The sequence below is a fragment of the Aethalodelphis obliquidens genome, unplaced genomic scaffold, assembly GCF_003676395.1.
Source record: "Aethalodelphis obliquidens isolate GAN/ISIS:26980383/991018 unplaced genomic scaffold, ASM367639v1 scaffold80, whole genome shotgun sequence".
NCBI classification, from domain to species: Eukaryota; Metazoa; Chordata; class Mammalia; order Artiodactyla; family Delphinidae; genus Aethalodelphis; species Aethalodelphis obliquidens.
Window position 1 is genome coordinate 4,327,670 of NW_020838024.1, and position 17,501 is coordinate 4,345,170.

At 39.5% G+C, this 17,501-nt stretch overlaps 1 protein-coding gene across 2 annotated transcripts in view; it reads left to right on the forward strand.

Annotated features, from left to right (window-relative positions):
• Positions 1-17,501, forward strand: part of ADAMTS12 (ADAM metallopeptidase with thrombospondin type 1 motif 12) — a 383,295-nt gene that overhangs the window by 120,264 nt on the left and 245,530 nt on the right. The gene's annotated exons all lie outside the window — the stretch shown is intronic.

Consider the following 17,501-nt stretch of genomic DNA (forward strand, 5'->3'; position numbering starts at 1 on the left):
GATTTTTTTTCATCAAGGTTTTGTAGTTTTCTTCATATAGGTATTGTGTATATTTTATTAGATTTATACCTAAGTATTTCATTTTGGGGGTGCTAATGTAAATGGTACTGTGTTTTAATTTCAAATTCCAGTTGTTCATTGCTAGTATATGAGAAAATTATTGACTTTTGTAAAGTGTTTCCCACAGCATTGCTATGATCACTTATTAGTTCCAGGATTTTGTTTTTTGATTCTTTACATAGATGATTATTTCATTTGCAAATAAAGACAGTTTTATTTCCTCCTTCTTAATCTGTGTACTTTTAATTTCCTTTTTTGGGGGGGTCTTTTTGCATTAGCTAGACCTTCCAGTAGAATGTCAAAAAGGGGTGGTGAGAGAGGACATACTTGCCTTATACCTAATCTCAGTGGGAAAACTTTAAATTTCTCACCAGTAAGTATGATGTTAGCTGTAGGTTTTTTGTAGATAGTCTTTATCAAGTGTTTTTTGATATGCCAAGGTGTAGTTTGTTTTTTTGCATTTATCCTGCATGCTGTTCTCTGAGCTTCCTGGATCTGTGGTTTGGTGTCTGATATTACTTAGGGGAAATTATCTGTCATTATTTCTTCAAACATTTTTTCTGTCTCTTTCTTTTTTTTTCTCCTGGCATTCCCATTATGTGGATGTTACACCTTTTGTATTTGTCCCAACAGTCCTTGGATATTCTGGGGTTTGTTTTTTTTTTTCAGTCTTTGTTCTCTTTGATTTTCAGTTTTAGAGGTTTCTATTGATATATCCTCAAGCTCAAGATTCTTTCCTCAGCCATGTGTCCAATCTACTAATAAGCCCATCAAAGTCATTTTCCATTTTTGTTAGTGTTTTTTATCTTTAGCAATTTTTTGTTCTTTCTTCAAATTTCCATCTCTCTGCTTACATTGCCCATCTGTTCTTGTATGCTGTCTTCATGACCTATTAGAGCACTTAGCATATTAATTATGGCTGTTTAAAATTCCTGGTCTGATAATTCCAACATCTCTGCCATGTCTGGTTCTGATGCTTGCTTTGTCTCTTTAAATGGTGTTTTTTGCCTTTTGGTATGCCTTGTAATTAAAAAAAATTGTATATGTTTAAGGTGTATAACATGATGTTTCCATATACATAGTGAAATGATTACTATAGTCAAATTAATTAACATATCTATCTCCTCGTGTAGTTATGTTTGGGGGGGTAATTTTTTCTTGATAGGTGAACATTATGTATGGGGTAAAAGGAACTGCAGGAAATAGGCCTCTAGTAATATGGTGGTGAGGTGTAGGAGAAGGGGAAGTGTTTTGCAGTCTAATACTTAGGTGTCTCAGTGTTTAAGTGAGCCTGTGCTTCTGGATTGTAAGCTTAACAAGTGTTTTTCAGTTTTTTTCTCCCCCCTTAGGTGGGACAGAATAACTAGAGTGGGCTGGAGTTGAATATTTCCTTTCTGCTATGTAGACGGCTAGAGCTGTTTAGAGTTGGGTATTTCCCTTCCCCAAGGTCAGTTAGGCTCTGATTATACGTGGCAGGTTAGGCACTGGTCTACTGTTCCCCTGAGGGCAGGTCTTGTTAAGAACAGAGTGGCACATTTTAAAATGATTCCTTTTGCCCTCCTCCTGATGGAAGCACGATAGGATTTTTCTCTGGTATTTACTGTGGAAATTTGGTTGAGCTCCTGGATGTAAGTCTCACAGTATTGTAGAGACCCTTTGTAATTGGGTCCCCCTGGAGTTAACTCTCAGAGTTGTCCACACTAAGCTTCCAGCAATTCATCAATTACAGTTCAGGTTTTTCTATCTCGGCACTGGTTCCCATGGTGTTTTCCACTTGTGAGCCTCTGCTCTGGTAAGCCACTACTTCCTGTACTTGCCATCTGTCCCTTCAGTCTTGGGGGCAGTGATTTGCTGTGTCCTCCCTTCTCTTACGGATCCAAGAAGAGTTGTTGATTTTTCAGTCTGTTCAGCTTTTTAAGTGTTGTTAGGTTGGAGTGGCTTTCAAGCTCCTTACATGCAGAACCAGAAACTAGAAGCCTCTTTTGTAACTATTTTGGATATTTCTTTTTTAGTTAAAAATTTTAATAATAAAAACAAATCACTTTAGGAGGTTTAGAATATACAAGAAAATAAGAAAGAGGAAGAATATCATTAGAATGGTACAATTAATGTCTTGGTGAATGCCTCTCTGTTCACTGAGGCTCTGACTTAGTTTGTCTCTGATTTATCATCATCTGTTCCAAGAAAAGGACTGAGACCCACTCCTTCATACAGATTAAAAAACTTACTAACTTCCAAAAAACTTACTAACTTCCAAAAAACTTACTAACTTCCAAAGTTATTTTAATTATTTTTCAGGAAACAGATTCCTTATTTACCTTAAGCCAAAGGAATAAAGATCTAATTATGGATTTTAGGCATCAATTAGTCAACATTCATCCCTGAACAGTTATATGTTGAACACCTACCATGTGTTGGGTTGTATTCCAAGCAACGGAGATATAGGGTTGAACAAAATAGCTAAAAACTCCTTCCATCATGGGACTGAAGTCTAGCATGGAGAGTGACATGAGACAAGATTCAAGTGGTAAATATACATGCCTATGTATAGTATGTAATAAGTGCTTTGAAGAAAAATAAAGGAGGTGGGGCAGGTAGGGAGTGCTAGGGTGGGGGCTGTCTACGTTTTTGTTTGCATGGTCAGGGAAGGACTTTCTAGAAGATGATGTCATAAGCACACATATGTCTGGGGGAGGGAGATGAAGGCACAGCAAGGACCATGAAATAACATTATCTCAGTCATCCTGCCTGGGTCTGATTCACAGCTGACTGCTTAGACCCCTGAATTGTTTTGAATGTATATTTCAGACAGGTTTGAGAAACACTTTACATTGCTGCACAACCCCAGAAAAGCTGTGGACGTATGTCAATGAAAGCTGGACTTATTCAGAGTTCCTAATACGTCCTGGGAGAAGCTGTTGAACTGTCACAGGCAGTTGAAAACTTCTCCTTCTCCCAAACAATGTACAAGTTACAAATTAAAACAAAACAGTGAGAAGGGATCCAGCGATGTGCCCACAATTTCCCAGTGGGCTGCAGGAAGGTTAAAACTTGATCTGAATGGGCTCTCTTGCTCCCCACAGATTTCACATTTTCCTATACTCAGTTCATAATTGGAAACAACCAGGACCCAGCGCATAAGGGCCATTTCCTCCTTAAGGCCCTTGAGGTTTAACAGATTGTTCTGGGAAGATCTTTTTGGAGCCTTTGGAATGAAGACATGTTTAAAACCATGAGCTCATGCTTTCCATAGATGAGACTTTGTCAGATGGACTGTCACATTATAAAAAGAGCAACCACCCACCATCTCCAGGCATGGGTTTATTTGAAAGAAAACTATTACTAAAGCATAATTGTGACTTGCAGAAAATCATAATTTATCGTGCACAAAATAAATGATTGTGATTATTAAACTGAGACTAATAGACGGTTATATATATGTATTACTTGCAGCTTCATATATAGTTTTGTTTGCTTTTCACTATACCCATGGGAAGAAGGCAGGGCAGGTATTATAATTTTCATTTTTCATTTGCAAAACTTGAGATCCGAGAGATTCCATGACTGCATAAGGTCACATACCAGGGGTACGACTGCATCTCCTAATTGCTAGACCAGCATCCTTTAAGTCCTTTCTTTTCACCCCTTGCATTCCACCTCAGAGTCCCAAATCATGTTAAGATTTCTAGAAAGACAACTAAATATATCAATGCTGTTTTCTAATTTTTCTTCCTAGTAGAAATTGTGTTTTCAACCTTAACAACCTTGGCATTTTCATTGTGCTGGTTTGGCAAAAACTTGGAGGGCTGAGATGAACTCACATCGCTGTAATTGATTTAAGGTGAATACAATGACCTCATTTTAAGTTCTTTCAAACACTTTAGTCTGGACCAAGTAACTAAAATTTCCAGGGAGCAAAGTTAGCCCTTTCCATCAATCCCAGGGTTAGGTACTATTTTCCATCGAAGTTTAGGTAATCTTCCTTTATTTGGAACTGGCAAGCCAATTCCAGCTGGCAGCCTGTCCTTTTGCACTTGATGTACGTAATACAAACAAATGTTGTATTTGTTTCCTGTTTGCTGCTTTAGCAAATTATCACAGGCTGTGTGGTCTAAAGCAACATAGATTCCTTACCTTACAGTTCTGGAGGTCAGTAGTTTGAAATGTGTCTCGGTGAGCCAAAAGCAAGGCTTCACCAGGGCTGCATTCCTTCTGGAGACTTGAGGGTAAACTAGTCGCTTGCTTTTTCCAGCTTCTACAAGTCACTTGCATTCGTGGTTTATGGTTCCATTTCTCTATCATCAAAGCCAGCAATACTGGGCCGTGTCTTTTTCACACTGCCATCTCTCTAGTTCTACCTCCCTCTTCCACTTAAAAATAATCCTTTGGATTACATGAGGTCCACCTGGATAATCCAGGCTAATTTTCCACACTCAAGGTCAGTTGATTGGCAACCTTAATTCCATCTGCAATCTTAATTCCCCTTTTCTATGTAATCAACATACTCACAGTTTCTGGGAATTAGGACATGGTCGTCTTCAGTAGGGGGCATTATTTTGCCTACCACACATATATTGTTTTGTTTTCTAGTTGTCTCCTTTTAACAATGTGCATTTTATTGTATAACAACTTGGGTAGTTTCTTATCGCGCCACTAAATGTTCCTGAACATGGTAATATGTGGGATTCTATTTTCCCATGAGGAATATTTAAACCAAATAAATTATAGCTAAAACCCACAATATGCAATAAAGGGAAAAGCACAAACATTAAAACCCTTTTAAATTAGTTGGAATAATAATATTAAACCATAAACCCTATAAAACAAATGTGAATGTATTCTGTCCAATAACTGCATCTTGCATTTTCAATTGTACCGAAAATTATAAAGCAGGCAAAGTACAATTCTCCTGCATCATTTACAAAGGATAGAAAGCTAATATCTTGGCAAGTCAGACACTCAGAAAATACTTAGGTAATAAGAATTTCCCTTTCTTATGATTTAGAAGGACTTTTGAAATAGTGATTTAGATCACCCAAAGCCTCCAAAAGCTTAGTGGTATTATTATTTTCCTGGGGTTAGCAGTTGTCTTCAAAATCACCCCTCCGACTTTAGAGATTTGCTTTTCAGAAATTATCCACACTTCTCCCTCGTGCGCTGTGCAGTAAACAAGTGAAACTGAGAAAGGAAGTGGAAGTGGGAGAGTCCTGGACCACCATTGATGGTGGTCCCCACTCCGAGGACAACATGGGGACCACCTGTATGTCTCCTTGCACACAGAGCTCTTGTATATGGACTAGCGCAGGTGTGAATGGTCTCTTCCCCAGGACATTTTCTCACAGCTATGAAACATTTTCAAACAAAATTCCTTCCTGATATAACCCTGTTGGTTTATCGACTGATTAAGAACATCTCTAACCCTGTATTATTATTGCCTTTTAGTGAGTTTATTTCGTGTAATTTCCAACTTCCTATTTCCTAGATTCGAGAGCAGTGCATGTTTTGCTCTTTCTTTCTTGCCTTCTTTCCATCCTTCCCACTCTTCCCTTTACCTCTTTTTCTGTAATTCCTTTTTTCTTTTCTGTTGTATTTGTCTTTTCCCTCTTCTCTCTGTCTTCCTCCCCCTGTACATTCTCCAACCCCACTCCCTCTTCCCTGTTCTCAGCTGCTTCACCTGTGGACCTGTAATTAGCAGTGTAATTGGACAAACTGGTGACTGATATCAGGAACAGAATGTATTTTAAAAGCACTTTAAAATCATGCTTCCTAATTAAATATCCCCTAACATCATACTCTGTGTATAGCACTCAGTATCCTTAAAAGTCTTTCCCTAGCTAAAATGTGTGTTACCATTCAAACCATTGCATTTACAGAGTATAATAAAACATTTTATACATACTCTTTGGTTTTTAAAATATCATGTGCCAATATGGAGATTAGAAAAATTCAGAAAGGCACAAAGAGGAAAACAAAAATTATGTGTAATCAAATCGCACAAAGAAAAGCACTAGCAAATGTTTTGAAGATCACTTTATTTTACCATAAAAGAAATATATATCCAATGTGGCAAATTCAGCATTTTCAGCAAAAATATGAAAGAGAAAATAACCATTATCTAACCAGTCAGGAATGACTATGATTGACGTTAAAAGATATATTTCTTTCCTATATTTTCTCTATATTTCTACACAGTTGAAAGCATGCTTAATGTACAATTTTGTATTCTTTCATTTAATGTCATATAATGAACATTTTTCGATATCATTAAAAACCTAACACATTTTTTACTTGCTACATAATGTCCCCTTATATAGATGCTATATAATTTATTTCCCAGCTCTCTGTTGCTGGTCATTTAGGTTGTGTCCTGTTATTCATCATTATAAATAAAGCAGTGATGGATATCTTTGTGCACCAACTGTTTTCCTTATTTGAACCAGTTATTTAGGAAATAATTTTACAAGTGGAGTTTGGGGTCAAAAATGTGCATTTCCAAGGCTCTCAATCCATATTGTCCCAAATGTCAGAGGTTGTCCTCCCTCTCTTCCTCTGAAGTGTGAGAGTGTCTGTCTGACTGTGATAGGAGGGGTCATATTGACAGAAGAATTGCACAATTTTATGATGGAAAAAAATTCTAATTTCTCTTCCCAGATTTCTATTAGGATTCACCTTCCATCAATTTTAACACAGTTGTTTTATCTATCTATCTATCTATCTATCTATCTATCTATTTATTTAGTGGTACACGGGCCTCTCACTGTTGTGGCCTCTCCCACTGCGGAGCACAGGCTCCGGACGCACAGGCTCAGCGGCCATGGCTCCCGGGCCCAGCCGCTCCGTGGCATGTGGGATCTTCCTGGACCGGGGCACGAACCTGTGTCCCCTGCATCAGCAGGTGGACTCTCAACCACTGCGCCACCAGGGAAGCCCTGTTTGTAATTTTTAAAAGGATACTTTTTATTTTAGAGCAGTTTTAGATTTATAGATAAGTTGCCAAGATAGTACCTGTAGTTCTTGTATACCTGGCCCCCAGTTTCCCATATTGTTAACATCTGGCCATATTATGGTGCATTTGTCATAATTAAGGAACCAGCATTGGTACATTACTGTTAACTAAACTACACACTTTATGTAGGGCTCGCTAGTTTTTCCTAACATCAGTCTTCTGTTCCAAGATCCCATTCGGGACCCCACACTACATTTTAGTCATCATATCTCCTTAGCCTCCTCTGGGCTCTGACAGTTTCCTAGGCTTAACCTGGTTTTGATGACCTTGACGATTTGAGGGGTATTCTGTAGAATATCCCTAAAGTTGGGTTTGTCTAATGTTTTTCTCATGGTTAGACTGGAGTTACGGATTTGGGGGAAGACCACAACAGAGAGAAAGTGCCCTTCTCGTGACCTCATATCAAGGGCGTATGCTGTCAGTGTAACTTATCACTGATGATGCTATCCCTGATTGCCTGGCTGGAGTAGCATTGGCTGTGATTCTCCATTGGAAAGTTACTTTTTTTCTTCCCTTTCAGTATGCCACTATATGAAACCAAGTCACCAAACACAAGCTACACTAAAGGCAGGGTTAGGGTAGGGGGAGTTAAGTGCCACTTCCTGGAATGAAGAATATTTACCCACACTTCCTATAATTCTTCTTTACAGGGGAAGAAGTTTGTATTTTTAATTTTATAAAATAAGCATGTCACATAGAGATAGCCACTGGTAAATTTTTCAGAATAATTGTTTTGTGTATAAGAGAAATATATATCAAATGTATATATGTATATGTGTGTTTTATATATAAACATATACATACATACAACACATACATATATACATATATATTATATATATCAAATGTAGCAAATTTAAGAATTATAGAAAAAGTATAAAAGAGAGAATAACCCTTTTCTTGGTGTCAATGCTGTGATCAGAAATTCTTGATTATACTGTTGTGCTTTGCTTAATAATTACTGTTCATTAGTAATTTGGGAGGTCATGAATTAAGTGTCAGACAGGTTGACATTTCCATAAGGCCAGTTCATCTCCAAGAACATCACTCTCATCAAGGTTAAGGTCACTGCAAAGGTCACAAGTGGTGGATAAACTTCAGCTGTCATTCAGGTACCTCAGAAAGTTCTGTAGAACTCACCACATGCTTTCCAGAATTGCATAAATTGTGCTGTATAGATTTTGACAAGAATTCTATGTATAATTATTGGTAGGGATTTTTTAATATTTTATGCCAGTTATCATTTCTATGTTATGAATTATTTTGGGTATAAACAAATTTAAATGGTGAATTAAAACAAAAGTAGACTTATTTTTCTGAGTTTAAAAAAAGGATGAATTTCATGTTTTAATCTCTTTGATGTTGGTGTGAAGGTTTAACTCATTGTTTATTTAAATCTGTTAAAATTATGTCTTATCGGGGACTTCCCTGGTGGCGCAGTGGTTAAGAATCTGTCTGCCAATGCAGGGGACACAGGTTTGAGCCCTGGTCCGGGAAGATCCCTCATGCCGTGGAGCAACTAAACCCACGCACCACAACTACTAACCCTGTGCTCTGGAGCCCATGAGCCTCAACTACTGAGCCTGTGTGCCACAACTACTGAAGCCCACGTGTCTAGAGACTGGGCTCCACAACAAGAGAAGCCACTGCAATGAGAAGACTGCACACTGCAATGAAGAGTAGCCCCCCGCTTGCTGCAACTAAAGAAAGGCCACGCATAGCAACAAAGACCCAGTGCAGCCAAAAATAAATAAGATAAATAAATTTTTAAAAAGTATATCTTATTAATCTAATTATTTTTAATGTTCCTGGAACCATCAAAAAGTTGTCAAAGATGACAGATGGCACAGTAGGTTTCCTCTCCTTCCTAATAATAACAGAGAATAAGAGAGGAGCTTTCTTAGGACATGAGATTTAGACAGAATTCTAGAGGATGGAAAGTGGGACAAGTAATAACCAATGTTTCATGGCCAAGTGAGCCCGACCCCAGAGTGTGCATACTGGTGGGATGTAGACAAGAAGGAAGTTGATTTGACCCAGGAACCACAGAGCATTTTGGGACTTAGAAGTGCTGGATATGATGGAGGGAAGGCAGGGAGAATGAAGGCATGGGGCTGAAAACAAAATGGTTGTCTGCTTCTAGTACTTCAGGCAGAATTACTACAGGCAGGTGTCTATCCCTTAAACTATAGACTAGAGTTTTCTTCTCTGCAGGAATTAAATGGTCCACAAAAAAAGACTGTTACATTCTGGCATTTAGGAAATCCTCCAGCCATAAATATTAGGTACCTACCAGATTCCCACTTGAACAGTCAAAAGTCCTTCATACGTACACAGAGCACTTCACCAGCTTTTCAGCACTCCCTCATATATATGGATGGATGTCAAGACATTTTAGGAAAACTTCAACAAGAAAGAAGTAGAGCAAGGTAAATAAACAGGAAAAATTAACTTTGAAGATAATGCAGGAAACAGAAAGGAATGCATCAGACAAATAGGCAAACCTCAAAAACCTGTAAATAGTGTCCTTGGGAGTATTCTAGAGTAGATTTTGTCCATAAAACAAGAAGAGGATACTGTGAAAAAGGAACAGCCAGAGGCCAAGAATGAGATCTCTGAAAAAAACGATTTATGAAATTTATAGGAAATCAACAGAAATGTTGGAAGATAAAGCCAAGAGAATCTCCAAAAAGTAGATAAAGAAGACTAAGATTTGGAAGAGATGAGAGAAAAAGTTAAGGAAAATGGAGGAGCAGTCCAGAAGATGCAACATCCAAGAGTACTTTTTCATCACTGAAGGGCTGAAAAACGCAGTATCCAGAGTGAGATGGTCTATTGAGTGTCCAAAACAATGGATGAAAGAAGACTCACTCAAAGGCACATAATTTTGAAATTTGGCAAAGAGCATGGGTAAAGAGATGACCCTAAACCTTTTGGGGAGAGAGGGAGTGGCCACCCAGAAAGGACTGATATTCAGAAAAACTTCTCAGTTTTGAAAATGGGTGCTGGAACAAACAGACATATAGATGTGAGAGCCATAAATCAGTAGCTCTAACCTGGAGGTGGCATGGAGGGAAGTCCCTGGATAGGATAGCCCAGGGCTGGCCTGTGAGCCGCTAGGCAGGAGCAGGGAGACCGCGAGCTCCAGGGATGTCTCCAAGAAAAAAGAGGGACTCCATAGAACAGTGCTGGTATGTTGAGGATGTAAAAAGAATGGATTGTAACAACAGGGAAGACAACGCAATAAGAAAAGAAAGATAAGCAGAAATTCCAAGAAAAACAAAATGCTATACAAGAAAGGAAATACTAGTACCCTGTATGGCTTAGAGACCAATCTATTAGAGTAGATACTGGCCAGTAAGTTGTGTCAGTATCTACTGGCTGAGTTTCAGGTTTGCCTTTGCATTGTTTCAGAAATGTAAATGCAGTCACCTATATTGGTTTGACGAAAGTAATGATTCTGGGAAAATGGCAGAGTCATTGTGTAAGGATGCCAATCCTCATCTATTATAGCAGGGACAGTATTTCAGATAATGTCTAAAACTGATTTTTGTTTTAAAAAGAACAGCATGTTATTGAGAAAATATAGAGATAACTTGCAGAAGAATAAGGTAGAAAAGTCAAGAGTCATTACCTCTGGGGATTGGGAGAGGTAGAACAAAATATTATTGTTTTTCATAACAGGCTTTTAAGAAATAGTCCACTTTTTAAGCTATGTGCTTGAGGTACATATGAGCAGAAGAGGCTTAGGAAGCCAATCAGTGTATAAAAGGCAATGATGGGTCAGAGAAAAGAAACTAGAATCATTTATCAACATTCTGGCTAAATAATGATTTTTCTTTTGTATGTAAAGCAGCTGTTTTTTAAGGGAGGGGAAATAGCTTTAGCAGTGACATAAATAATGTAGGAAACTTTCTAGAGGGATTTCTGAACACATGTCTGGTTACTGAAGAGCCCAAGAGCATAATAATATAAACAAGTTGAAGGCATGAATCTAACTCAGAGGAGGGGATTTTATGAAACATCAGCTACCTAGTGGGGTAGGAGACTATCAATATATTGTAAGTTCTGAATTTAAGAAACTTTGGCAAAATTATGTTTCAGTGGATTTTAATTTAAAAGTCCAACCTAAAACTCTTGATCCAAGAGTGTGTCTAACATATACCAATAAAATTATACGTTCCAGAGGTTTAAAAAAAATAATAATTTATTATAAAACAACCAAACTGCATTGTATTAACTTGATTAGTTCTAGATTACTAACAAAGAAAGAAAGAAACAATGAATAGCTCTAGACAATATGGGAAATTGGAACATGGAATGAAATTAAGATTATGTTGTGGAATGATTACTAATTCTTAGGTGAGGTAATGGAACTGTGGTTATATAGGAGAGTGCCCGCATCTTAGGACAGGCTTGATAAAGTACTTAAGGCTGAATTGCTACAGTGTCTGCAAGTTACCTTCAAACAGTGCAGCATATATATTTCAGGAGTGGCAGGATATTAATATTTTTTAATCCAAGTGGGGACATATGGATGTTGATTATACCGTTCTTTGAGGGGTTTTGTACTTCTGAAATTTTTCTAAATAAAAAGTTGGGAAAAGAAAAAAAAATCACATGTACTCTTAGTCCAACTTTCTCCCTGCAATAACATCCAGACACTGCCAGCCCATTTTGCAGAGAGATTGGAACTGTTTGCAGAGGGCTAGTTTTGGTGTGGTCTGTTCGTATCCCAAGCAGCACTGCCATGAACTGTTTACCGACCATCTCCACTTGGATGCTGAAAGAATGGTCAGAATGGCAGGGAAATCGAACTCTAATGAAAAAGATGTCTGGTCAATTCAGGGTGTTGTTTAAGAAAAAAATCATTAAACTTCAGGGAGTACTGAGACATTCTGTCTTCAGTGTTGTCACTATGTATTTTCCCCAATTCTGAAGCCCATTTCCTGGACTCCATGTAACAACATGGAGAAAATAGATCATTTCGTTAAGCCCTAGTAAAAGAAGTAAGTCCTTATTAGACCAAATTTTTGCCTTACCAATTTCTTCCCTGAAGAATTTGATTATTGTGAAGGGAAAAAAAAATACTTTTCCCACTATTTCTTTTCTCCAAAGTTGATGGCATTGGAGTGCTAGGCTCTCAATACCCAATTCTGGTGTCATTTTTAGAGAAATATTGACAAGCTGTAGTCAGGAAGATTAACCAGACTGCTAAAGGATTAGCACAATAAGAAACGAAAAATGATTGAAGGAAATGAAAATATTTAGGCTGAAAAGAGAAGTCTTAGTGGCACATGATAAATGTTATCCAATATACTTAAGTAGATATTATGTATAAAAGATATTAGACATATCTGGTATAGCTCCACAAGGCAGAGCTAAGACGATGAGTGGGAGTTATAGGCACACAGACTTTTAACACCATAAAGGGAAGAGAGTTCTAATAATTATTTTAGCAATAGCAGATGCCTTGAGAAGTCTCTCTCCTCGTTAGAAGAGTGTTTATGATGTGGATGAGTGGAGGTGAGGAAACAATTCCAGTATCTGCTGAAAAATTGACCCTCAAAGGGTCTTAGGATAAGATTCTCTAATTTTATAAGAAGCCACTATTTTTGAATGAATGCTACACGCCAGCCATTGTAATAGGTGCTTCCTCATAACAGTTCATTTATTCTTCTTAACAGCTTTAGCAAGTAGGCAATCCCCATTTCTCATATGAACAGCCGGAGACTCATTAATCAACTACTTGACCAAGGTCACACAGGAAGAAAGTATAGAACCAGGATAAGAACTCAGATCCAGATTTAGCAATAAAGTCCAAGCTCTCCCCACCATATTGGTGTTTTTGAATCTGCAGATTGTAATCCATTACATGGATGTGAAATCAACTTAGTGTGTTAGAACCATAATTTAAATTGAATAACACAGAATGGAATATATCAGAATGCCTTCTACATAGCAGAAGACCTCCTCCTGAAAGGTTTTGGCTATATACTGGTCACAATGTGAAATGTATTTTTAACTGCGGGTCAAGGTGAACACCTTAACCTCATGGACCCTTCACCTTCTTGACTTCCCTTCCCTAGAATTCTTTGATTGAGTTCCCTTTGGTGACCTATTCCTATGGCCACTCACCAGGTGTATGACTTTCCTAAGGCTGCTGTAACAAATTACTACAAATGCAGTGGCTTAAAACAACACAGATTTATCCTCTTACAGTTCTGAAGGTCATTCAGAGTGTCATGAGTGTCATTAGGGTCACATTTCTTCTGGAGGCTTCAGGACAATCTGTTTTCTCACCTTTTTCAGTTTTGAGAGGCTGCCTGTTTTCCTTGGCTTGTGGCCTCTTCCTTGTCTCATTACAGCCTCTTGTTTCTGACATTACCTCTTCTACTACTCATTCGGATCCTCTTGCCTCCCTCTTAGAGGACTCTGCTGATTACACTGAGTCAACAATCTCCTCATCTCAAAATCCTTAACTTAATTACATCTGCAAAGTCCCCTTTACCGTGTAAAGCAACCTATGCACAGGTTCCAGGGATTAGGATTGGACATCTTTGGGGACCATATTCATGCTACCACACCAGGCTTGCCTTACAAACTCTGAATGCTTAAACTTTAATATTCCCCTTTCTGACCACAACCTCTTCTGCATTTGCCTCGTCTGTCATCTCCTTTGACTTGCTTTTCAGTGGCTCACGATCTCAGCTGAGGCTTCAACTGGGCTCTGTCAAAGGTTGGTGCCTTCTCCCATTCTTCAGAGCAGTTTCCCAGATGCCTTTCCTACTTGCCTCAAGTAGACGATTTTACCCTCTACTTAAAGAGATTCCTCATATGTATTGCTTCAGTGATTCTCTCCCTGTGCCACCTTTGAGGGAGGATACAGCATTTCTAGTCACACACACCAAAAAAGTATTAGAGAACAGTGTTTGTTTTACTGAAGGTTTCATAGGTAAAAAAGATAAAGGAGTTTACCTTGTACATTTCCTATGATGCTCCAAGCAAAAATCCCCATTTTCTTTTTTTTTTTGCGGTACGCGGGCCTCTCACTGTTGTGGCCTCTCCGGTTGTGGAGCACAGGCTCCACATCATATGTCTTCATCACCGTGGGAAGAAACAAATTGATTTGTTAACTTTTGGAATTTTCAAGTGAAAAAGGAATTTCTTTCCAGGACCGGTTGATGAGTTTTAGTGACAGTGTTCCACTGCACACCTCCAGGGGGCGCCACTCACAGTTTTTTTCTATGTGAAGAGCACCCCCTTGAGTTGTGCAACACAGGGCCCTGAGTGCTGGCTTTGATAAAATCCCCCTATGTCTTTTACAATACCATTGTTTTTATTCTTTGGTCTGCCGTTTTCACCTGTGGTAAAACCTGAAGGCATGACAGCATAGGTTAGGTGACTCTTCAAGGTCTCTGGGCTTTGCAATTCTAGAACATTCTATTCACAAATTGCTTGTAAGACACTACCGGTTTCCCACTAGGAAAAATAAATTGGTACTAAAGATTCTTAAGCTTCTTCCCCCTCCTTCCTTAGCAGACAGCAGTAGAGGTTCAATGCCAAATGACTCATGCTAAGGTAGCTCAGTCCTTTGTCTCATCCCCACTGGTTAGGACTGGTAGGAAGCAGTATGAAGAGTCCGGCTTAATGGACCTTGAGAAATCCCCCTGCCTTAAATTTCTCCCATTGGCCAGTCCCTAACACTCGAAACGAACTAGAAGACATTATTTTTTTTTATATCAAGTAATGCTTCCTGTAAAGAATTAAGGATAGGTTTAAAACAAATGTATTAGTGTTAGAAATCAGAGTAAGGTTACCCTTGGGGATGATATTGACTTGGAAGAGAAACAGGAAGTTTCTTGGCTGCTGGGAATGTTCTGTTTCTGCGTTTAGGTGTGCCCTCTATGAAAGATTTATGGGACTTTACAATTATAACTTGCATATCTTTCTGTATGTTTATAATGCTTCACAATACAGCTTATTTAAAACAATTCTTAGAAGAGAGCCTCTGGAAGCATTCACAGATATTTATAACTTAGTTAAAACAAGGAGGTGAGTTTATTTCCAAAGGACAGTTAGCAGTGTGCTGGGATACTGGATACTGACAGGAGGAAGAGGAGATGACGGAGGTAAAAGGGCAAACTTGTCTGCTTTGAGCTTCTGCCTGCGGCTCATCCCGCTCTGGTTCTTCCAGGAACCTGTTCAAGCCCCCAGTGAATTGGATACCTTGCCCTCAAGTCCATTCTCATTCTCCTTCAGAGATATAAGAGGTGAGCTGTTTGTCGAGAAGACTGGAATGAAGAGTGGCTTCTTTGGTCCAGATGCAGAGCTGGCAGTGAAAGAAGGTGGCTCTCTTGGGCAGTTAGCTTCAGGGAGAGAGTGGAGCCGGTCCTTCCTTCCGGTGGAAAGAAAACCGGTATATGCTCTAACCAGAGCATGACCTGGCTCTGTTAGATGAGAAGAGACCAGTGACCCATGACCATTTGGGTACCAGGTGTACAAAGCTCTGTGTTTATATGTTGGGGAAGAGGGGAGGTGCGCCGCTCAGCTGGGAAATCTTCCCGCCTCACTCTCCCTGAACCAGCGATGTCCCTTCATCCCCCATCCTGTCCCTTCCCTTCTCCGTGACACACACGGGGTGCTGGGGCCAACAGCCCTGCTTGCATATGAGCAGATGTTCTGTTTCCCCTCCAGCTGGTCACCCAGTTCTCCTAAGTCTCCATCCAGCTTCTGAGGAATATTTAGGCTGTACAGGTGATTTCCAGGTACCCACTGGCAAAGCTGGCCTTGTGCAGGAACGGAAATGGAAGGAAGCCTTTAAGAAAATGCTTGTTTGGCTTTCAGACACCCTCATTCATATTGCCCATAAAACAGTTATTATGTTCTCAACTGGTGCCCCATCTGTTTCTTCTGCACCACCTGGGGCCAGAATTTGAGGCTGGAGAAAAACCAATATATCCTTCTTGTTGATGTTATTTTTTTCTTCAAGGACTTTAGTATTAGTTTGATGACAGTTGCACAAAGGGACCCCACACCAGCCGTCCCCGAGGAGTCCTTGCCTTCTATTGCGTTTCCATGGAACAAATGAGCTTCATTAGCAATAGGCGCACCATCTCTTTGTGTCCCTGGTCTTTGTCTCAGAGTAGAAATAGAACCCAGTCTCAGTCCTGCATAAGTCTGTTTCCAGCTAGTTTATTGTAGTCTGGACCTTGTCAGTGCTTCCTGTCCCAGAGGCTTTTCCTCAAAGAAAGAGGCTGAGAAAAAACAATGTCATGTCTCCTAAGACATGCCAACAAATTTGAAGTCAGATATAACCGCTTCTGGGGTTGGTAGTTAAAATAATACCACCCTGCATTTGTAAAGAGTTCGCATGGCAGTCGGCTAAGCTTCAGCTCATTTGCTTCTCCTAACAGCCCTATGAGGTGGTAGGCATCATCCACATTTTACAGGTTGGGTGACCCATTCAAGGTCACACAGCTCTTCGTATGACTTTCAGTAAAGTGTTCCTTTTTTTCTGTTCTCCCTGTTATCAAAGATACTTTAAGGTCAGTAATCAGAGTAGGAAGCCAATTGTGAGGTTTCTGTTTAGATCTGGTTGTATTACTGGTACAGTGCAGCAAACGTTTTGGAAAGACCCCCAAGTCAAAGCCTGTTCAACAGAGAGCATCTCCCTTCACAGAGCCCCTGTTGCCTCCTGACCCCGCTCACCCCATCTTCAGACTCGTCTGTGTAGCAGAGCATCCCCAGCTTGCTGACATGTGGTGAGGGACCTTGAACTTTGGGACCCGTTCATATTTTTCCTAACCTCAAACTTTCCAGGTTTATTTTTGTAAACTTAATATTCATTGAACTGCTATATTGACTCCGGAGACCCTAAGACAATGAAAAGACGTAAAATCTGAGATCTGGCAAGAGTCTAATAACAGATAAGACTATGGGCCACGCCCTTTTCTAGGAGCTTCACGGGTATTAACTCATTTAATCTTCACAGCATCCCTTGGTTATCCCCATTTTTCAGTTGAGAAGGCTTAACCTGAGCAAGTCATTTGTCCCAAATCACAGAGCTAAAAAGTGGAGGAGCTGGGATGTGAACCCGGGTTAATTCCAGAGTCTGAGCTCTTGGTCACCTCAAGGTGAAGCTGCAAGGGGGGCGTCGAGGGCAAGCCCTCTTTTTCAGCAATATAGTATTCACATCCTGAGAGCTAAGTCCATCCTAGGAGATCATTGGCAAAGCAATTTCTAAACATCTTAAATGGGCACTAGGAAATTTTCCCAAAGAGGAAACAGAGTTGTCGGCTATACCGCTTCTAGACCTGACCTCCAAAAAGAGTTACTCGTTGCCCAGCATTCTCCAACTTATGGCTGATTCCCATATCTGTGAAATGAGAGTGCCCTCTTTAGACTCTTGGAAACTCAGGCTCAGATCAGGAAA